The 22,744-nt window shown below is 41.1% G+C and overlaps 1 protein-coding gene and 1 long non-coding RNA gene across 13 annotated transcripts in view; one reads left to right on the plus strand and one right to left on the minus strand.

The window, feature by feature from the left end:
* LDB2 (LIM domain binding 2) overlaps window positions 1–22,744 on the plus strand; it is a 375,018-nt gene that overhangs the window by 19,384 nt on the left and 332,890 nt on the right. The gene's annotated exons all lie outside the window — the stretch shown is intronic.
* On the minus strand, window positions 1,735–18,437 carry LOC140620678 (uncharacterized). 2 transcript variants are annotated; one of them, XR_012020388.1, is made up of 4 exons: window positions 18,226–18,437; window positions 12,782–13,191; window positions 11,437–11,577; window positions 1,735–1,809 (listed from the first exon to the last, which is right to left on the minus strand). It is a non-coding gene; the product is annotated as an uncharacterized lncRNA (long non-coding RNA). The 2 variants fall into 2 exon arrangements; XR_012020377.1 differs by lacking the exon at window positions 1,735–1,809 and adding an exon at window positions 6,119–11,266.

The following is a 22,744-nucleotide window of genomic DNA, read 5'->3' on the forward strand; positions in this document are numbered from 1 at the left end:
TTATTGATTCTCTCATTCAGTGCATTTATGTTGAGTAGGGGCCAAGTGTTTAGCATACAGTGATACAGAAAAACAGACATGGGCCTTTCTTGTAGGATACAACCAAGTAGGAAAGGTATATAGCAAGTACATAATCATATTAATTAACATATAGTTATAATGGATAAAATGCACTATATAACACAGTGTGATAAATGCACCAGAGAAATCAAGCATATTTCTGTAAAGCATAGCATAAAGAAATCTATGTTGGTGGAAGCAGAGATCAGGAAAGCCTTCTTTGAGAAAGTGAAGTTTTAGCTGTAATTTAAAGAACAAAAGAGATTTAACTAGAAAAATGGGATTTAGAGCACCAAGTTGGCATTTTAAAAGAGGAACAGCAGGTGCTAAGGTCCTGTGGTAGTTGAGGGCCAGGTTGTCTGGAGGAGATGTAAGATGCAATCTGAAGCTAAAGATACATGCTGGGGCCACTTCATTTTTGACTGTGATTGGACCATGTTAAGGAGTTTGGCTTAAAAAAAAAAACTTACTAATGGGAAGTGTACTCCTTTTGGTGGGGTTTAAAAGTGGATATAATATACATTACTCAGGCTGCTGAGTGGAGAATGTTTTGGAAGGACTTAATAGCAGATGCAAGAAGACAAGGAAAAGATGACAGTGCATTGGGTCACCTGGAGAGGGGACAGATGAGCATGGATGGGACAGTGCTTGGTGTGATGGATTGGCTGTGGATGGTGTGGAGTAGAAGAGGTCTCTAGGCTGGGATAGGAGTAGGAACTCTTCTCGGGTTTCATCTCTACCTAGTCTTATCAACAGTGTGTACTTATGTCCTCAAGCTCAAAATCAGTGTATAGTTTAATGTTTCCCAGAATCCACTTGAAATAGCTATACCAGCATCTTCTGTGTTTATCAGTTCTGCCAAACTCCTTTGTAGCCTTATCCACCTCCCCTGAGGATAAGCACAAGCTCCTTGCCCAACTTACTTTTGATTACCTTCTACTTTCACAATATCTTCATTACTTACCAGTTGGTTTGACATTCTTTACATTTTTTTTTTAAAGCAAAGATTGAGTTCATTCTCTTCTTCATTTTTGAGTCTCATTATTTCCCTGTTTCTTCCTGGTGATTAGTGGTCCTGTTTTCTTTCAAGTGCCTCTTATCTTTGAAAAGCTCTTGTGATTCTCTTAAACCCATTTGCCATTTTGTTGGCCTGTCTTCCTTTCCGCTATAAGCCTTAAGTATGGCATTACAGTTTTCTTTCATCCCCTTTCCTTCTTCAGGTACAACTATAGACACTTCACTACTCTAAGATTGCCAAGCAGTGTCTGACACAATATAGAAGCTCAATAAATATTGGTTAAATTTGTTCCTTTTATTGCATGCACAGACTTTGATGGAACCACTTAAAATGCTTCTTGTACCTGCTCTCTTTTATATTTAAATATGTATGTGTGTGGCTATCTGAATCCAGGCTTTCCCTGGGGACACTAACAAAAATCATTCATTTCTCTGTGACTTGGTAACAGGGAGGTAGATGTTTACCCATGCCTGCGAGAATGCCTCACAAGTGTTGGGTGAGCATCATAAATGTATGTCAGTTCGATCAATTCTTATCAATGCATTTGTTTTCCCAGTTAATTGCTAGATGACTTCTGATATCTTTGCATAATGATTATAGGGCTCAGTTTCTACATCTGTTAAGTGACAATAATCAAGGAATTAGAAAAATGTAGGGACATTTAGAGAGTATGTATTTATTTCACATGTGGAAATTTTACTAGATTCCAAAGATGCAAGGATGACTCAGACCTGGAATAAGAAAGAAAAGAGGATGATTTGTTTAGTGAGCCCCTTGAAGATCCAGATGAATATCAAAGGATTGTTTGCCCTGGATTTGAAGTATAGGTGACCTTTGAACCACATGGGGGATTAGGGATGCCAACCCCAGTGCAATTGAAAACCCATGTATAAATTTTGACTCCCCCAAAACTTAACTGCTCATTGCCTACTGTTGACTGGAAGCCTTATTGATAACATAAACAGTTGATTAGTGTATCTTGTATGGTATATGTATTACACAGTGTGTGTTTTTTGTTTTGAAAGAGAGAGAGCAAGAAAGAGCCAGCACATATTTACAGGGAGGAGCGGAAAAGAGGAATAGAAGGAAAGGAAGAGAGAGACTCTCAAACAGTCTCCACACCCAGCACAGAGCTCGATGAGGGGCTCGATCTCACGACCCTAAGATCCTGACCTGCGCCAAAATCAAGAGTTGGATGCTTAACTGACTAAGCCACCCAGTTGCCCCACACAGTATTCTTACAATGAAGTAAGCTAGAGAAAAAAAAAAGTTATTAAGAAGATCATAAGGAACAGAAAATACATTTACAGTACTGTACTGTATTTATTGAAAATAATCCATGCGTAAGAGGCCCCGAGCAGTTCAAACCTGTGTTGTTCAAGGGTCGATTATAGTCCCTAAAGTGAGGTCATTTCTTCCCACAAACCCCGTCTGGTTGTCTCTCTCACCAGATGAATGTTAAAGCTCAAATGAGGTAACAGATTTAAAAGTGTTTTGAATAAATAAAATTACAAATCTATGCTGGGCAATTATCACTGAATCGGTGGTTGGAAGGCTTCTACAATGGATGGGGCATTTGGTTAGTGGAAGGAGATTTTTGAGGATCAATGGAAATAGTTATTTCTGGAAATAGCCTGTTGTTTGCTGATACCTGTTAGTTGGCATCAGTTTAATGCCTTCCCCTAATGTACCTAGAGATTTGTGATGGAATTATCTATGCAAATTGAATACTTTAAAAAAACTCGCTACAAACCTTTATGTTATATTTATAAACTTTACATTGTACTAAAGTCAGCAAATGTCACAGAATTAAAATCAGTAAATGCAAAAGTGAAGGTTTCCATAGCAACAGTAACTAACCCATATTGCATGTAAAATGGAGTGTACATTAGGATTTACATCTGATCGTCTATTAGTAGAGAAAAATACTATATAGAACAGGTGCAATATGGACACATTCGGGTGACCTTAGCAGCTCTTTATCTTTTACACTTCAGACTTTAGCTGCTCTAACTCTTTTGTATCTACCAAGTTTAGACTCCTTCAAGGAAAATGAGGTAGGAAAAATTAGAGGCGACGTTAGGGCAGAGGTGCGTACCCCTAGATTTAAATGCAGCAGAACATCATTCTTGCATAAATTATCAATCAACTCGGTAGTTGTTTCAGAGAAAGAAATAGACCCAGAATACTAAATGTTTAAGAAATTGTTGCACGTCGGGTACTTAAGAATTTCTGTCTCCATAGTCAGTTTATCCAAACTAAAACATGGCAATGCAAGATGATCTTGTGGTTTTGAGCTGGCTGTGGAAAAGTCCAACAGGAGAGTGGCAGAGGCTACAAAGATGTGGGTCAATGCCCCAGATCTCCATTTCTATGTATCTGCATCTAGCCTCCCTCACTGAACCTCATTTTCCTCCTATAATGCATCCTTTGCCCACTACCAAAGGTTCTCAGTATCTCAAATCAGAATGGGGGGAGGAGGAAGAGGATATGGGGTACTTTCTAGATTCTAAAGCCCCCTATATGGATGATGGCATTGCTAGTGCGTGCACTGCCTCATAAGCAAACAACCTCCCTCCGCCCCCCCCCCCCCCCCCCCCCCCCCCCCGCCCCAAAGTTAGACTAGCTGTGACTCTCTTCCCTGGGGAGGGCCCGTCCTTGGCTGTGGCTTACGTAACAGGATGTCTCTTTGCTCTGCAGGCTTTCCCGGCCCTTCTGGTTGAGAGCTCTGAGTCATCGCCCAGAAACAGTTAGGCCTCCCTCTCTGTGAGTCTAGATTGGGAGATGGCTCTAGATAGATACTATTTTATTGGACAATTTCCTTTTATAAAATTGGAAGAAATGTTGGTACTGACTAAACATGATTCATTCTAAAATGCAGTTGATTTTTAAAAATAATTTTAAATAAAATCAATCATAAGTCCTCCCACCACATAAACTTGAATCGTCTTTAAGTATTCTTTGGCTCCACTCTTGAGCTCTCTGATATCGTAGTTCTGAAGTAGGGCTCAGGATCTGCTTTTCATCAAGTAACCATGGTAATTATTAAAAATTTATTTTTAAATCAATCAGTTAATTTCATATAGCTTAAATGGTTAGGATGAGGTTATCTGACTACCACCGAGATCAGAATTTTGTGGCCAGCCCGGAAGCCCTGTCCTAGCCACAACCCCTCCTTGTATAGTATCAGTGAACTTTTTTTGGTATTAACTTTCTGATGTTTTTCCTACCAGTTTCAGCTGCTATTTTCAAGTTGGCCTGCCTCACTTTCCAGTGAATACCTGTTGGCTATTTTGGTTCACTTATTTTCTGTTCCATAAGATGAGCCATAGCTTCCCTCTGCTCCTTCCTGCCCAGACTCTGGTAACATGCATGTCTTAGGGTTGTTGGTGATCTGTCCCACCTGCTTGTGTTTGGGGGCTCATGTCACATTTTCCTATTACATAGACTTTTTATTTTATACTTACTGAAAAAGCTCTTTCAGCCTTTGACTTTTTTTTTTAAATCCAACATCCCTCCTGTGCATACATAAACAGGAATATAAATAGGTTTGATATTCCTAAGATTGTTCATATTCAGGATCTAACTTTTCAGAATTGTTGACTCGTAGCTGTCCATGATTTTCCATGTACCATGATTTCTGTACATTAAACATGTTGGTGAGACAGCAGTCTTCAAAATAACACATTAAAAAAAATGGGGCTAGATTCTGACCACACTTTGCATTATGTAGAGCTTGCCTACTTTTGAATTCAGCTTTCAGGAATGTAGCTAATCTTGTTGGATGCACAATCTCCCTGACTCTTCCTTTGAAACATCGATTTTGAGTGGTTGAAGAGGGATCCATTTTTGTCTTGCATTTTCTTTTAAGTCATTCACACCTATTCTGCAAATACTGATGCTTCTGTTTTCAATATCTGCACATATGCAATGACAACAATGGCTTGACAGAAATGGTAAATTTTTTTTAAAAATTTTTATTTATTTATGATAGTCACACACACACAGAGAGAGAGAGAGGCAGAGACACAGGCAGAGGGAGAAGCAGGCTCCATGCACCAGGAGCCCGACGTGGAACTCGATCCCGGGTCTCCAGGATCACGCCCTGGGCCAAAGGCAGGCGCCAAACCGCTGCGCCACGCAGGGATCCCCAGAAATGGTAAATTAAAGTCTACTTGGGAAACATGCGCTGAGAACTCAGAGCCCAGAGCCATTGATATTGGAAAATATGTGCATCTTTAGAATTAATGAAGTCATATACAGATATAAATAATTTTACTGCACTTATTATTTTATAACCTACTTCCCCACCTGAAAATATATCCTAAACATTTTTTTTCATTAAGTATGTTGTAAAATTGGACTTTAAGGTCTGAATACTTTCTACCCTATGTAGCACCATGGTATATATAATAAATATCTTTCTTCTTCCAATTTTGTTGTGTTTTCCATGGGTTCTTGATATTGCACAACTCTGTTTGGTTTGTGTGGGGAGTTGAAGGTATTTCAAATGATGCTATTCATAGTTTGTAACAGTCAAAAAGCAGAAATAATCCATATGTTTACTGACTGTTAAATGAATAAACAAAATGTGGTATATCCATTCAATGGAAGACTTTTAAGCCATCAAAAGGAATGAAGTCTAATACATGCTACAGCATGTACCTCAAAAATACGCTACATAAAAGAAGTCTGTCACAAAAGGCCACACACACATATTGTGTGATTATGTGAGTGGACATGGAGTGGGAACAGAGTTCCTGAAGTGGGCACAAGGAAAATATGCTGAAATGGGTAGTGATGAAGACTGTATCACTTGGTACATTTACTAAAAGTGAAAACACATGAATATTATAGTTTGAATATTATACCTCAAGAAAATCACTAAAAAAGCTATCTGCCACCACTTTTGTTTTCCTAGAATATAAAGTTTAAGACCAAGCATATACTAAAAATATAAAATATTAAAATGTCATTTGATTTAGAAAACTTTTTTAGAATTCAAGTAATTTAGTTTATTTTTTTCCAAGGTATAAGGTTAAAAGTGTAGAAAGCATAAGGACAAAGAGTATGTTTTGTCAGAAAATCTTCAGGTGAACAGACAATATTTCCTATTGTGTGAGATTTCCAATTGTTAGAATGAATATAAAAAATTAAACTCAAGTCAGTTTTTTCATCACTTTCAATCATAAGTCCTTTTCTGAGCTTGTACAGAACAAGTTCATTCTCTCTTCTGTAAGATCACCCTCTACTCTCTCAATATTGGGGGCTAATTAGCTCATGGCTCTAGGTCCTCTCATTGCTGGGTTCACTATTCTTAGGGGGTCAGCTAGTCCAGTGCTGTAGAGACACTGTGTAGGTACACAGGCCATCCTCCTTCATGACATTTTTGACATTTGGTCTCTTGTTTGACATCCCATTTGGACAGTGGCATCTCTGTTGCCTGGTTGCTTTCCTAGCCACTGAATTATTAATGGGACTCTTAGGATGTGTTAGAAGCAGGAAAGCCACCCCACAGGGGATGTGGCCAGTCTTAGTTCAAATATGGTGGCTTCCCTGCTTTGTTTACAGATGTCATAAGAAACTTACTTACAGATCTTATCACCTTTTACTGAACAATCTTGGAAGTATTATAACAATCTTGAAAGTATTACAATTTTTTTAAAAGATTTTATTTATTTATTCATGAGAGACACAGAAAGAGAGGCAGAGACATAGGCAGAGGGAGAAGCAGGCTCCTTGTGGGGAGCCCCATGCGGGACTTGACCCCAGGACCTCAGGATCATGATCTGAGCCGAAGGCAGACACTTAACCACGGAGCCACCCAGGTGCCCCAGTATTAAAAGAATATTGAAAGTATTACAACAATCTTGTAATTGTCAGAGGCTAGTTATACAACACTGATCAGAAGCTGTAAAATATTTTTTTTTCTTCCTCCCTTCTTATACTGATTTCTAGATTACTTGCAAATGTTCTTATTGAGTGTAACACAATGAGAGGGGTCTAGAGTCCTGCCAACATTGACTTATAACAAACGATCCAACAAATTTACCTAAGAATCTGAGAATGCCAGTTGTATTCATTCATTTTTCAAAAATATTTATTAAGTGCCTGATATGTACTGGGCTTCTATTTTCAACACAGGAGAAAAATAAGCAGTAATCCAAACAAGTTATTTTTATTTTTTTGTCAGTTTAAAAATTATAATTCAGTGGAGGAACCAGAAAACAGGTAAATAGATACATATATGATATAGCATTAAGTAATGATAAATACTATGAAGGCAAATAAAGTGGAATAAGAGGATAGAAAGCCATAATAAACCCCACTAATGTGGTCTGACAGGACTTCTCTGAGCTAATGGTGGTTAAGCAGAGACCCAGATAAAATGCAAGGGATGACAGGTATGTGGGTAACTAGCAACTGTTTCTCCAAAAAAACAAATAAATAAATAAACATATTATATATACATGGGTTTTAAAATGAATTTTACTGATAAAAAGATATATAGTTCATAGTATACATATAATAAACAAAACACAATACTCTTTATGTTAAACTCTATATGGCCAGTTAATTCTCCTAAAAGGCTTTCGTTGATTTTTGCTGAACTCGGTTGTAATTATAGCCAAACCATAATTTTAACTGATAAGAGTAGTTCTGACATGAATGCTAGCTGATATTTTCTTTCACCTTAATGAATAAGAAAAAGTGAAACAACAGAGATGAATATCTGAATTTCACCCATTCATCAATGTCATTAGGTTACTGCTCTTCTGAAAAGGACAAGAGTTTTCCAATACTGGGAGATGTCCTCAAATGCTGTGCTAGTCACATTGTAACGGCTATCAGCATGATACAATTTTATGCTTAATCTACATTACTAGTATTTTTTTTTCATTACTAGTATTTTTATCCATTACTTTTGTAAGTCTAGAAAAATAAGGAAAGCAAGCCCTGGTTTGTAGGATGTGCCAATTTCTGTAAATATGCCCACGATGGCTAGTTTTAAGCTACCAACACGAAGTCATGAATGTGGAGTTGTAGTCCCACCATAAGGATACAATACACATAAATAACCTCAAGAGCACAGGTAAAAGTGGGATGCAGCAAAATAATTAGGAAGCACTGGGCATTTATTACCTTTGTCATAAAACAATTTTTTTTAAAGATTTTATTTATTAGAGAGAGAGAAAGAGAAAGAGAAAGCACAAGCTAGGGGGAGGAGCAGAGGAAGGAGAAGCAGGTTCCCCACAGAGCAGTGAATCCAGATGTGGGCTGGATGATCCCAGGACCCTGAGATCATGACCTGAGCCACAGGCAGATGCTTAACTGACTGAGCCACCCAGATGCCCCACCTTTGTTTTTAATATAGTAACATTTAACCGTAAATTAACAACTGTCTCACAAAATTCCTGAAAATTTGACAATAATGGACCAGATCTGAGCTGGTTCCAGCACACTGCAGACTGAGATACATGGGTATTTGAGGAAAGAGCATTCCAGGCAGAGGAAGAGGTATGTGCAAAGGACCTCAGGCAGTAGCAGGCTTGCCAGGTTAAAGGAAAGCCAGGAGGTTGGGGTTGTAGGCACAGGATGGATGTGAGGAGGGAGGTGGGCAGCAGAAATAATGGAGCCAGATCAGAAAGGACTTTGCACCTTGCGGAGGGCCTTTTGAAGGGATGTGGGAGTGACCCACAGGGCCCCATACCCTCCAGGTAGGGCCACCCTCTATTCGTACACACCACCCACCCTCTACATAGATGCAGAGCCCTTAGTCAGCTATGTGACTTTGAGGGAGTCACTTACCTTCCTGGCCATCACTTTTCTTACTTGTAAAACAAGGAAGTGGACTAATATGGCATTTATGTTTCCTTCCAATTCTAACAATCTCTGAATCTAGACAAGGCTTCAAATCCTTTTCTTAAAATGAATTCATGGGTCCTGCTGCCTCTTCACTGTCTATGTGGAGACTCCCGGGCTTCCTCAGCACTTCTGCCATAGTAATATGGTTATTTTTTTTTCCCCAATCACTGTGAATCCCTGTCTCTTCTGCATCTCCTACTTGCCTCTGAATTTGGTGGCCTGTTTTTGCAGCTGTCTTGCAAAAAATACAGTGACTGGCTTTTTCCAGTGAAGCATTTGGGCTCAGTGGAGAGCAGCCTCATTCATTTTAAATGTTGCTGGCTAGCATGCAGCTTAGGCACCCACTCACATCAGCTCATGTCACTGTCACCCAGAATGACCAAGTCCCCAGAGACTGAGATGCCTGGCTGAGGAAAGGGGAATGGACTCAAGGAACTCACTGAGCGCTGCTCTTGGATCTCCACATTGTTCTTCTAGACCACTCCCAAATTAGGAACTGGCAACAGCTGGCTATTCTTTAGATTGTTAGGATGAAGGATGATTGAAGGCATCCTGGGGAGAGTGACTATCTACATATGATCAACTCCAAACTCAAGAGATGAAGTACATGAACTGTATCTTATGACCTAGGAACTTTCTGCTTCAAAAATAATCGTGATTTTTAGAAACACTCCTAGTGCAGTGGTTAAAATTTCAGGCAGTTGTACCAGACTGTTGCATTTGCATCCCAGGCCAACCATTCCTTGGCTAAGTTATTGGGCTGTGAGTCAGTTTTCTCATTTTTAAATGAAGGTGGTAGTAACAGTAACTACCTTGGGAAGTTATTAGAATTAGATGAATTAATGCTGTTACATCATGTTTATAGGATGTGGTAGTTTCAGAAGCCCCACCATAACCTATGATTTCATTTTTTCTTTAGAACAACCTCTGTCTTAGTGAGTTTGGGCTGCTATAACAATAATATCATAGACCAGAGGCTTAAACAACAAATACTTCTTTCTCACAGTTCTGAAGGCTGTGAAGCCCAAGATCAAGGCACAGGCAGATCTGGTATCTTGTGAGACATACTTCTTGCCTTGCAGGCAGCTGCCTTCTTGCTGTGTCTTCATGCGGCTGAGAGAACAGGCTCTAGTCTACTTTACTTCTTCCGAGGACATCAATCCCATCAGTGAGGCTCAACCTTCTTTACCTAATCACCTCCCTAAGGCCCCATCACCAAATACTATCACACTGGGGGTTTAAGATTTCAACACATGGGATGCCTGGGTGGCTTAGCAGGTGAGGTCTGCCTTCGGCTCAGTGTGTGATCCTAGGGTCCAGGGATCGAGTCCTACATCAGGCTCCCCACGGGGAGGCTGCTTCTCCCTCTGCTTTTGTCTCTGCCTCTCGCTGTGTGTCTCTCATAAATAAATAAAATGTTTTTTAAAAAAAGATTTTAATACATGAATTTTAGTGGTGTGAGGGGGATCAGATATGAAGCCCAAAACAAGTCTCTGAAGAAGGTTGGCCAATATCTCTACCTCCTTTTCAGAGGGGTCATCATAGCATGATCTACTTTTCCTGAACTTTAGGCATTTGCAAACTATTTGTTAGGATTTTTGCAACATGTGTACTGGAATTCCACTTCTGTAGCTGGCCTGCCTGAGTTTAACTTCTAATTTTAATCATTTTACTATTTGAGTATCTTTCGGGGAGTTAATTAACTTTTGTAGGCCTGTTCCTCGCCTGATAAAAGGGGATGGTAATAACAGTAATGATTACCATGCCCACCTCATAGTGGCATGGAAATTAAATGAAGTGATCTTTATGAAGCACTGAGGCACTCGGCATGGTGCCTGACAAAGGGTAGGACCAGCCATCATCATTAGTAACATTATTCTCATTAATATCATCATCATTGTTGCCAACATCACCACCACCACCACCACCACCATCGTCACTTTCCCAGGGGAGGAAACAGAACTTCAAAGAGGTTAAGCCACTGGGCTACAGAAGAGCACCAAGGTGAAGGGTCTCGGGCAGTGAGTGCCCCATGTGAACGAGAAATGTTTCTACGTTACACTCTGCGTATGCATGGTTAGGATTACTTTGGTTTTTATGCTTTGAAAGGATTTGTCCCTTCTCAAGAGACTCCTTTGTTTGACTAATGATGAAGCATGATGCAGTGGGGAAAACACTGGGGCCCGGAGTCCAAGTTCTGCTTTCTTATTCTGTCTCTCTTCATTGACTAACCTTGAGTGTGACCTTGGGCATTCACTTTCCTTTGAAGCTCAGCTTCTTCATCTGGCAAATGAGGGTGTGAGAGCCGACAGCCTCTATAGTCTTTGAGAATGTTACAATAGTCTTTGGTTTATTTATTGGATTTAGTTGACTTACATACTTATGTACTTATTTATTAAATAAAATTCTTAAAATTAATACTGTTATAGAATAGAATTTCAAAAAATAAAGTATTATTACTTTTTATTCCATCACCTAAATTTCATACTTACCTATTTTATCTGCATAATTTCCAGTGTAGTTGCAAGTGAGTGTGCAGCTCTGTAACCCACATTTTTCATTAACCTTGTATCATGTGTACTTTCCATATTGAGGACTTTTTCTTTGCGTATTGATTGTTTTTAAACAGCACTCTGAAAGAAAAAAAAAAAACTCTGCACAATCACCTTCCTTTTCTCCAGCTCTTAGCACCCAGTTCTCTGTAGATATTGTTAGGCTAGAACAACAATTATTATACTTTTGCGTGGCAAGAAAGCTTTTGAAGGAAAATAAAATGGGACAAGGGGTTAGAGAGTGACTGGGGTCGGGACAACTGATTTCGAAATGGTGATGAAGGGAAGTCTTGCTGAGGGAACCCTGAAGCAGAGGTCACCTGTAGGAAGCAGAGACATGAACCATGTGAAGGTCTGGGGGAAGAATAGTCTAAGCAGAAAGAGAAGGGGATGAGTCTGGAATGTCTGTGAGGTAGTAAGACCACTGTGGTTGGAGTGGGAGTAGAAGATTCTATCCCTGAGCTCTCTGGGATGAATGACCTTTCTCTTCTCTTTTCTTTGGATCCTTCCCAGAGTGACCATAGACAGTCACGAGGCAGAGTACCAATCACATATTCTAACTCAGCTGCTCTGCTGATGTGAGGCTAACTTGGTTTAAAGAGAAAGGGAGGAGTTGGGAGATGCTTCCTCCTCCATCTCAAGGGTTGGCTTCACAGGTGAGGGCATATTAACCAGATGGAAAATGGTCCTGCTCTTCAAGGCTGTGCAGTATCCTATTGCTGGGGCTGCCTTGTGAAAACTTCCTGGATTAGTCTCCAGCGGGGCTTTTGAGAGTCCTGAGCCTCAAAACATCGGAAACATCAGACACACAGTTGAGAAGGCAGAGGCTTCTTGGCATAGGGTGGAGGGCAGCGGATTCTGAATACCTATTTGTGGAGCCCAAGGGGGTCTCAGAATGGCCCATGTGAAGTCTACGCATGGGCCCGTCTGGCTCCCTAGTTCTTGGCTTTCTGGCCGATTCTTTTGCATTCCTGGAGAAGGGCCTTTAATTCCCTGGGGATAATTACCTACATGTCTTTAGTCCTTGCTTTTTACTGAAGTCTAACACTTACTGAATTAGTTTGGCACCAAGACTGGTAGAGATATGAGGTGTAACCTGGGCTGCATAAAGGAAGTTCAAGAGACTTATTCTATTTTAAGCCATTTGCATTCTCATATCTGAGGATAGGATTGGGTTTTGATGTGATGAATCAACTTGGGCTTTCCTCTGTTTACCAATTTTGCCCTTAAAACATTTACCTTGAAAAAAAAAAACAAAAACAAAAAAAAAGAAAAAAAAATTTACCTTGGATCTTTAGAATGAAGATCTAATAAAATTGGAGAAGAGAGAAGAGTAATGTGTATTTGTCAGGTTAGACTAACCACGCTAAGAAAAATTCCAGAATCTGTGGCTTAATAAAATAAAGTTGTTGTTTCTCCCCCTCTCGCTCTTGTGACAGTCCAGTGGTGGCTTGGTGGGAGCAGGGATGGAAGTCCACTCCACTCATTCATTCAGGAACCTCTTCAGGCAGCAGCTATGCTGTCTCCTCTGCATCCAACCAGCCAACGACAGACAGTGTGAGGATGGTGCAGGACGTCTTTGAGCCAGGTCTAGAAGTGGTCCAAATTGCTTCTCACCACACTGAACAGAACTTGGGTCAACTGCCCCAGCTCCATGCAAGGGGGATGGAAAAATGTGTTCTGTTCTGGGAACAGCTGTCGAGTAAGAGAGAACACAGTTATCAGCCCTGGTGTGGTGTTTCTCAAAGTGGTTTGCTGCTCACCTGCATCACATCTAATTGGTGTGGGAGGTGAGTGGTAAGAAGCACATTTCCTGGCCCAAACCAAGATCTAAGGAAGCAGAAGAGTGGAGTGTGGGCCCAGGGACCAGCATTTTAAGAAGCTGCCCCAGCCTGTTTTCAACACCCTCATGTTTAAAATTCACAAGCTAAGAAGGTAGGGGGTGAACTTATATTGAAGTCAACATAATAAATGTTCCTCTTGTTCTGCTCTCTCTACCTTTGGCACCTTTTCAAAGAGGAATTAAATTAATAACTTGTTGATTTGTAACTCTTGCCCTTTAAACATGTAAGCTCTCAGCACGCTGGATGTCAGAATCATTAGTCAATACATCAATACTCTTAAGGAGTCTGTTCACTTAACTAATAAAGCAAAGCCAAGGTTGTTTTTTTCCTCTGTCCTTGGCCGGCCGGATCTGGTGCCCTCTGTGACTGGAAACGTGCAGGCTGCCCGGGAAGCGTTGGTGATGGATGGTTCCTTTGCTCAAGTGGCTGTGACCCTCGGTATCCTCTTCCTTTTCCTGGTGACCAATCTCTGCAGGGCTTGGCATCCTTATAAGCGTTACACAAAGAACTTCAAATTCACTGGACTTCAGGGGTGGAGGGCTGTGGCATTGTTCCTGTTTCTCTTATCGTTTGGTTTAATAATTCCAATTTCCTTATATTCCCGTGGGAAACTGGAAACCTTTTGAAAAACTACTGATGGTTGCAAACAGTGTGGGTTGCAGATAGCACTGTTTAGAGAGAACTCAGCCAGGGCCGGAGCTGGAGGGCTCTTTGATTCCCACAAGATAGGACTGTTTCTATAGTTACACTGGTATCAAACTTGTATTCTTGTCTCCGAATATTTAGGGGAAAAAAATCCAAAAACCAAAAATGGAAAAAACGGAATATTACTCAGGATGCAAGAGAAAGAGACTTGAAGGCTTTTGGTTCTATTTCTGTATGCCAAACGCATGAAGATCTTGTAGCCAAGAAAGTGAGCCCGTTCTTGTAAAACAATTTTCATGGATTAGTGAGAATAGCAGGATAAAAGAACTTTTCACTGAAAATGTTATTATGTGGCAGCCACTTGATGTTCTTTATTTCTCACAAAAATCTTGAGAGGAAGGTGTCAATAGTGCCCATCTTACAGATGAGGTAACTGAGGTCTGTAGTGGTTGGGTAGCTCTGATTGAGGTCAGGGGCTGGGACAACTGAAAATAAGTCATTTCCATTCGGTTCAATTCCAATAGCTCTTGAGCACCTGTGGAATGTACACAGCAGGTGCCTGGGTTCAGGAGGATGAATCACACTGAGATCAGTCCGGGAGGACAGGAACAACATTGTAGGCAGAGGGAAGAGTATGTGCAAAGGAAGAGTGGCAATGCATAGTGGTCTGGGGAATGTGTGGTGTGTGTGGCGGAGGTATCAGGGCTGGGGCTGAAATCAAGTCTAGAGGCCACACAAAGTTGTCTGCATGATTCTGTAGCCAATGAGGGAAAGGTGTGAGTTTTAAAGCAAGGGTTCAGCATGATACTACTAGGATTAGAAGGAGGGCTGGTATTGAGAAAGTTGGAAGGGAATCACCTGGGAAGGAGAGAGGAGGCCTGAGCCAGACCTCACTTCAGGGGAGCTGGAAACTTATTATCCATCCTGTCCTTCTTTGAACATCTGTAGCCTTGGCTTTCACTTGGGGTGATTTTGCCTCAGAACAGAACCCTTGTCAATATCTGGAGATAGTTTTGCCTATCAAAACCAGAGGGGAGAGCTACTGACATCTAATGGGCAGAAGTCACGGATGCTGCTAAATATCAGACAATGTACAAGACAGTCCTCTACAATCTACAATCCAGTCCAAAATATCAATGGTGCCATGGTTGAGAACCCTGAGCTACAGTGATTTGGGCAAAACTGGCTGGGTTAGGACTGAACATCACCACCTCCATGTTCTTTTTAAAAGATTTTTTTTTTTTTACCTTTTGATTAACTTAATGAATCTGTTCTTGCTTTTCCTCATCTGTAAAATAGATATAAGAAGATACTAGAAAGACTCCAGTGGTGAGACAAAAATTGTTCTGAATTCTCCAATGATTATTTTTAATAAATATGTTCTTTATAGGTTTACAGTCAAGCATGGGGAGAAGTTCTCCATACCTGAAGAAGTAAACTACTTGGTGGGGTGGTCCTTTTAGTTAATATGTCTGTTACTTTTAAGCTCCAGAATCCTTGTTTCAGGACTAATGCCCACCTTTTTGGCAAATTATTTTAGATTGATTTTTTTTTTGTAGCCATAGTTATGCCTCTGAGGTATTCAGTTTTTTCCCTGGGCAGATATGGATCCCTGTGGCAAAGAACCACAGTGTTGCTGAGATCAGTATATTGCTAGATATGAAATAAATTCTCCAACTGTGACTTAGTCCACAAATGTGGAACACTGCCAACATTGCTTCAGCATTATAGAGTCTCTCACTGAATAGGCTGGTCATGAAACAAGTGCTATTTGAATGAGATCATCTTAGAATATTTTGTCAAGGAGCCACAGAGCATTGGATGGGAAAGACCACTAATTTTGTTCAGGCCACATGTACTTTTATAGATGAACAAATTGGGGGTCAGAGACATCGAGTGATTTGTCTGGGGTCACACAGCTGATGGATGGCAGCCTTTGGGGCCTATTTATAAGGGCATGGACTTTCAAAAGCAGACCAATTGCACCATACTGGCATCCTATATTCATAGATGACCGGGCAGCATTTGTTTGTTTGAGCAAAGGTAGATCATTTAAATAGACACCTTTGGGTCTCCATGATATTCATTGAACTGAGAGGGTTGCACATCTGCTTATACAAGAGGACTACTTTGTTATCTTTGTGACGGGGGTCTGTCTGTATCTAAGCGATCAAGGCTTTGAAATGGTCTGGAAGTGCTTTTATAACACATTTTTTTAAAGTCCCATCAGTATTTAAATGGTAAGGAAAGTACAGGTAAAGGAAAGTGCCTGTGGGGCCAGCAGATAATATTACTTTCCAGGCTACCGAAACCCATCTATCTTTCTCAGTGTTTGTCTCAGCAGAAATCCATAGTTAGGAAGATCCATTTCAGCTAGGTTAAGGCATCAAACAGTGACGTTCTATGTGCATTCTCCCCGTGTATGCAGTAAAACCAGGGCCATCTTGTCAGAGAGGGCTGGGGCTTTGAATTCTTTCTCTATGACTGAGTTACCTCCCTGACAGGTTTTATCCTCTGTCAAATGGGAATAATAATAGTACCTGTCTCAAAGTTGGAGAGGATTATTTTTTTTAATTTGCGTTAAGCATTTTGCATAATGCCTGACAAATTATAAGAGCTCACTATATATTAGCTATTATAGTTTTTATTATTGCTATCATTATTTTATTATGAAATGTGTCACTGAATAAGAGGTTTTTTTTCTTTTTTTTTTTTTTAAAGATTATATTTATTTATTCATGAGAGACACAGACAGAGAGGCAGAGACACAGGCAGAGGGAGAAGCAGGCTCCCTTCTGGGAGCCCGATGTGGGACTTGATCCCAGGACCCTGGGATCATGCCCTGAGCTGATGGCAGATGCTCAACCACTGAGCCACCCAGGTGCCCTGCATAAGAGGTTTTCAACAAATGCTACTTCTTGAGTAACTCCTCTGCTAGCAAGTGAATGTGTGGCCTGGGAAAAAGCACCCTCCACTTGGGGCCTCGGCTTCCGATTTTGAACGAAATGAAGATGGCCACTCCCAGCTCTACATGGTCTCTGTTGGGAGTCTCTGAGTCTTGTGAATCTGGTCACACCACAGTTAAAGAATCCAAAGTGACAGTGTCAGGGAAAAAAGTGATGTGAAACTACTGTCAAAAAGGACGGTGGCTCACCATTGTTGATTCCATTGTGAGGGCTCGCCCCTATAAGCAAACAGAAATAATTAGGAGGGGAAAATAGGAATGAGGCATAGTGGCAGCTTCAGTATTGCCATATTGCTTATGGCTTTCAAAACGCAGTTTAACTGGGTCCTATTAACTGGCACCCAGATGAATCACGCAGGCATACTACCAGTCTTGACACCACGAATGGGATCTGTGCTCTGCAGAACCATTACTCACCAAACTCAGGTGAACACAAGTTAAAGTGGGAAAATGCTTCAAGGAAAGTCATTCCTCTCATCTCTAGGGTAGAGGTCTGCGGGAAGGCTTCCGTAGACTAGCGTACCCACAGCTGTGACTGACTGAGAGTGCAACCTAACCCCCTTTCCTGACTCACACTTTTGTCATCTGTAAAATGGGAAACAGAATTAACAGTCATGGAGGAGGTAGTACTTTAGTGAGATGATGCACGGTATTGTGCTGGGCTCACTGTCATCTCAAGAAATGCTATTCCAGGGGCGCCTGGGTGGCTCAGTGGTTGAGTGTCTGCCTTTGGCTCAGGGCGTGACCCTGGGGTCCTGGGATCGAGTCCTGCATTGTGCTCCCCCTGCATGGAGCCTGCATCTCCCTCTGCCTGTGTCTCTGCCTCTCTCTCTGTGCCTCTCATGAATTAAAACAAAACAAAACAAAACAAAAAAAAACTTAAAAAAGAGAGAAATGTTATTCCATTATTATTATTATTAATTTAAATGTAGTGGTTGAGCAGTTTCTCGGAGGCTTCTTTTGGTTTAAAAACGTGTGATTTCGAGTGTGCAGCGTGGGCTGACCACATGGCCACGAGCACAGTCTTCTAACAAAATTTTAAAACATGCCCCCAAAGAGCGTGGGCAACAAACAGTACAGAAAGCACTCGATATTGACGCAGTTTGTAGAGTTCAATAAATATTGTATTGGGTCCAGGGTGGAAAAAGGATGTTGCCAAAATAATTGTGATGTGATCGTCTAAAAAAAAAAAAAAATAAATAAAGGCAACAATAGGCCAGGGTGCGGGCCAGCAGGAAGCGCCAACAATACCCCCACCTTTTTCCTGTACCTTACCCGGAGTTCCTTCCAGGGGACACAGATAACCGGCCGGTGATAACGTCGGACCCCGCTCGGTGCCAGCTGAAAATAGAAGAATTGGTGTCAGCTCGTTATCTGATCAGAAAGTGGTCTTAGCAAACACCCTTCCCGAGCCCTGTCTAAGAAAGTCCCGGGTGGGGGCAGAGGCTCCCTCTGCACCTGCCCGGCCCCCCTGCGCGCGCTGACGAGGCCGCTCACCCGGAAGTCAACGGGACGCACTTCCGGCTCCGGGGCCGGGGTCACATCCGGTCTAGAGCCCCGCCCGGAGCGCAAGTGCGAACGAACAGCGGCGCCCTGCCTCGCGGAGAGCTCCGTGCTTCCAGCGCGCTCGCCCGCCCGTTTGTTTTGGACTCTGGAGGCAGCTCCTGCTGTGACTCTCCCCCCCCACCCCTCGGAGCCTCAGTGACCTCCTCTGTAAAGTGGGAGATGGTGTTCCGGACACTGCCATTGGGGTCGTTGTAGAGATCTGGGGAGATCAGGCTGGGAAAGGGTGCAGCAGCCTGCCTGGCCTTGCTTGCTAAACTTTAACGATGAAAACATGATCTTTTTAAAGGTTTCATTTATTCATGAGAGATACCGAGAGAGAGCGAGCGAGAGAGAGAGAGAGAGGCAGAGACACAGGCAGAGGGAGAAGCAGGCTCCATGCAGGGAGCTCGTCGCAGGACTCGATCCCAGGACTCCGGGATGACCACCTGAGCCAAAGGCAGACGCTCGACCGCTGAGCCACCCAGGCGCCCTGAAATAATAATTATTAACAAGAATCTTGTGAGGGGTAGTATTATGTCCGTTTTTAGATGCGAGGAGCCTGAGGCTCAAACCATCAGTATTTTATGGAGCAACGGTGCCCCGGGCACCGTCGCCGGTTGGGCCGAGGGGAGAGATGGTAAGCAAATGCACATATAAATACACAATATACTGCATTCTGGAAAGTGGCATGAAGATCTGTATCCCCGAGGAAGGGAAGAGAGACTAAAGGAGCTGGATGGCGTTGGTCGGCTCGTTTAGGTAGGGTAATCAGGGATAGCCTCCCTGGTGAGGGCACCTTTTTGCAAAGACCTTCCTGAGTCTTGCCAACATCTCAGGGAAGAACAACTGGGCAGAGGGAACAGGGGGTGCAAAGGCTCTGTAGCAAGAGTGTCTCAGCCCTTCACAGGGAGGGACAGGGCAGGCACCCCTTGCCTGGGTGCCCAGAGCAAGGCGAGCCAGGACAGCGCAAGGAAAGAGGTCAGGTGGAATGAAGTCCAGCTCTGGAGGCCATGGTGAAGATTGATGGTTTTACCCAAAGGAAAGCCATTTAGAGGCTTTCAGGGCTAATTTTTTTTTTTTTTTTTTTTGTCTGAATTGAACTTTGTATCAAGCTCACCCTGGATCCTGTGGAGGGAACAGTTTTGCAGGAAGGCAGTATGGGGTGGGGTGGGGGGATCAATCTCCATTGATCTGGAGATTTTTTTTTTTTTTACCAGTTTCAGACAAGCTAAGATGGTGACTTGGGCAGAGGTGGAGGAGTGGAGGCGGTACAGATGGTGACAGGCTAATGCATAAAAAAGGAGCATAAGATCCATTTATGCTCAATCCTTAAAGAATTGCTGGTTTGCCAGGGGATAGAAGACTATCAAGGCAATATTAAACTCCATACACTCCAGATCTAATGTTCTCTGAGGATTAAGAAGAGGGATCATTATGGGCTGGTGTGGCCAGCCAAAGCTTTAAGGAGACTGTGACACTTTGAATGTAACTCAGCAAATTTTAATAGGAAAAGAAATGAAGGCAGGAAACCGCTTAAAGAGATCTGTATGACGAAATACACCAACCAGAACAATGTGTAAAGTCTCTGAATATTTAAGTTATTCCTAGATATTTGCCATACAAAGTAATGCTTCATCCAACATCTGTGTATTAGCTATGTGGCTTTAGACAAGTTACTTCACAATTCTGGGCCTCCGTGTCTTTCTTCGTCTATAAAATGGAGAAACTGTCAGTATTTACCTCATAGGGCTCTTGTGAGAATTAAATGGGTTAATATTTGATGAGAACATTGCCCAGCACATATTAGATAGTGTATATAGTATATACATATATATATACACACACACCTATAGGTATGAGCATTTCTTTAGGGTAGGTACTTAAAAGCAGAACAATTGAATGTAGAGTATACATATTTTATAGTTTTTTTTTTTTTTTAAGATTTTATTTATTCATGAGAGACACAGAGAGAGAGGCAGAAACACAGGCAGAGGGAGAAGCAGGCTCCATGCAGGGAGCCCGATGGGGGACTCGATTCCGGGACTCCAGGATTATGACCTGGGCGGAAGGCAGGTGCTCAACTGCTGAGCCACCCAAGGGTCCCAATTTTATAGTTTTTATTTAAATTTAAGTTACTTAACATACAGTGTAACATGAGTTTCATGTGTACAATTTAGTGATTCAGCACTTACATACAGTACCCAGTGTTCATCACAACTGCACTCCTCAACACCCATCACGTTTCTTATTTTTGTTGTTTATTACAAATGTCTTACATAAATAAGGCTTTAAATATAAATAAGGCTTTCCCCCCTTCTTTTAGTCTTCATACCAAAAGTTTGCCAACCCCTATAATAGATACAGTCTAATTATCCTTCAAAGTGACTGTACCAATTTATAATCCCTTAAGCAGAGTATGTACACTTACCAACACTTGATATTATTAATTTTGAAAATTTTAGCCAAGCTGATGGATTAAACCTAATATCTAAATTTAATTTACATTTCCTTGGCCAGAGGTTCTCAAAGATTTTGTCTCAGGACCGCCTGTCACTCTTAAAAATTTTGAGAACCCCTAAGAGCTTTTGCTTCTGTGGGTAATAGCTATCAAGAGTCACCATATTAGAAATTAAAGCTGAGAGATTAAAAACAAAGTTCCTACTCATTTAAAAATGGCAATATGAAACCTATTACATGTTAACATAAATGACATTTTTTAAATTAAAAAATTATATTTTCTCAAACAAATTAGAAACTAAGTGAGAAGACTGGCATTGTTTTGTACCTTTGCAAATCTAATGTTTGCTTTACAGGAGATAGATGGAGGCTCATATCAGCTCCTGCATGCAATCTGCTGATATGTTGTTTGAAGAAAGTCTGTAAAACATTGGCCTTGCATAGTCCCGTGGTTGGAAAAGGGAGGAATATTCTAAATGGCTTTTGAAATAATTCTTTGTTCCTCTACCAAAACTGTACAAGTATTAGTTTCTTGAAGATGAGCTTTAGTGTGGGCTATGAAACCGTATTATTGAACTTTTCATGCTTTGTAATATTAAAATTCATTAGTCTATCTTGCACTTAGAATGGATCTTTCACCCATTCATGAATTTGTAATACCATGTGTAGGTTATTTGGAAAATATTTGTTCATTGAATTTTGCCAGTCTTCCAAATCTGACATTTTTCATTATGCAAGAGCAAAAAAAAAAAAAAAAAATTACATTTGTTAATATCAGCACCAGTCTCATCAGAAAAGTCTTTAAATATTGGGAAGCTGTCAAGCTCAAAGTGGCGGATATAGGTCTACCATAATTTAATTTTTGCTTGAAAGCTCAAAATTTATTGTTGGCAACAAATACCACCAGTTGTTTTTCTTGAAGTGATCAGCTAACTTTGTTCATTTTTGCGAAAATGTCTGCCAAATATACATCTGAATAACTGTAGTTTGTCAGTCGTTCTTTCAGCTAAAATGGTATTGAATGAAATAAGCCACTGGTTAAACTTACAACAATCCCACAAATGCCTTCCCTAGAGGTAGCATTCATGCTCTTCTCATTTTGTCGCACAGAATAATAAAAAGGAAAATACTCAATGGTAGAGATATAACGCAACTTATAATTTTTACAGCTTCATCTTTTTAACTCCAAGTGCATGGTGGTGAAGAATACGATTACTCCTGTATGATTGGTACCAGTGCCATGATATGTGCTAAGGCTCCCTAGGTTTTTTTCCACCACTATTATGCACTGTCAGTACACATGTCAACATAGAGAAAAGAGCAAATAACATCAAGTTATGATAAAAATAGCTTTGATCTAATCTTTTTCCTGAAATGATTTTGAGGGCCACTTGAGATAATACTGAGGTTGAGTATGTTTTTGTCTGTACTTTCTTCTGCAACCTGGCTATCCATATTTTTTGCCAGTTTTTTTCATTTGGTTATTTGTCTTTTTCTTACTGATTTTCAGAAGTGAGGTATACATTGAGAGTAGAGCTCTTTTTTTAAAAAAAATATTTTTATTTATTTATTCATGGGACACAGAGAGAGAGAGACAGAGGGAGAAGCAGGCTACTCCCAGGGAGCCCGATGCGGGACTTGATCCCCGGACTGGGATCACGCCCTGAGCTGAAATCGGATGCTCCACCACCAGCCACCCAGGCATCCTAAGAGTAGAGCTCTTTGATACATGTAATGCAAATATTTCTTTCCCAATAGGGCCAAAAGCCTAAATAATTATGTGCATCACATA

This window comes from Canis lupus, chromosome 2 (genome assembly GCF_048164855.1).
Source record: "Canis lupus baileyi chromosome 2, mCanLup2.hap1, whole genome shotgun sequence".
Lineage (NCBI taxonomy): Eukaryota > Metazoa > Chordata > Mammalia > Carnivora > Canidae > Canis > Canis lupus.